General features: G+C 41.7%; 1 non-coding gene across 1 annotated transcript; it reads left to right on the forward strand.

Moving 5' to 3' along the window:
* The first annotated feature begins 242 nt into the window (after positions 1 to 242).
* LOC141625233 (small nucleolar RNA R71) lies at positions 243 to 349 on the forward strand. Its single transcript, XR_012535024.1, has one exon. It is a non-coding gene; the product is annotated as a small nucleolar RNA R71 (small nucleolar RNA).
* Positions 350 to 736: the final 387 nt, after the last annotated feature.

The raw sequence follows: 736 nt of genomic DNA on the forward strand, positions 1-736 counted from the left end.
GGTGTCAATGTGAGCACTTCGTTGAGCACCCAATTGAGTAATGGAATCCACTTCATGCTTTCCTCCTCTAGTAGCCTTCCGAGGTCTACTATATTGCGAGTTATGGACCGCCATTTCTTCAATTTTGTTCCATATTTGATTGTCATCAACTTCGGTAAATATACCATTGGATCCCATATTGAGAATGTTTCGTGAGTCTTCATATAGACCATTCCAAAATTGTTGCAAGGAACCACTCGCTAAGTTCATGGTGTGGACAAGAACGACAAGTGTCCTTGAATCTCTCCCATGCTTCGTACAAAGATTCCTCATCCCTTTGTTTGAGCCCGGTGATTTGGGCTCTCAACATGTTAGTCTTTTCCGGAGGATTGAATTTCTTGTAGAAAGCAAGTGCCAATTACTTCCAAGAATCAATACCAAGAGTAGCCTTGTCTAGGCTTTTCAACCATTGTTTCGCGGTACCAATCAAAGAAAAAGGAAATAAGACCCTTCGGATTTGGTCTTGAGTAACTCCGGTTTGAGAAATCGCATCACAATAGTCACAAAAAGTCTCCATATGTGAGTGAGGGTCTTCACTAGGCATCCCTCCAAATTGACTTCCCTCAACTAATTGTATGAATGCGGATTTTGCAATGAAATTACCGGTTAAATGTTGTGGTGTAGGAGTACCATTTGGTAGGTTCTCCTCGGTTGGTACGGAATGTGATGAGAATTTAGGCATTGTGGGTTGATTTTG

Source organism: Silene latifolia, chromosome X (assembly GCF_048544455.1).
Source record: "Silene latifolia isolate original U9 population chromosome X, ASM4854445v1, whole genome shotgun sequence".
Classification (NCBI taxonomy): domain Eukaryota; kingdom Viridiplantae; phylum Streptophyta; class Magnoliopsida; order Caryophyllales; family Caryophyllaceae; genus Silene; species Silene latifolia.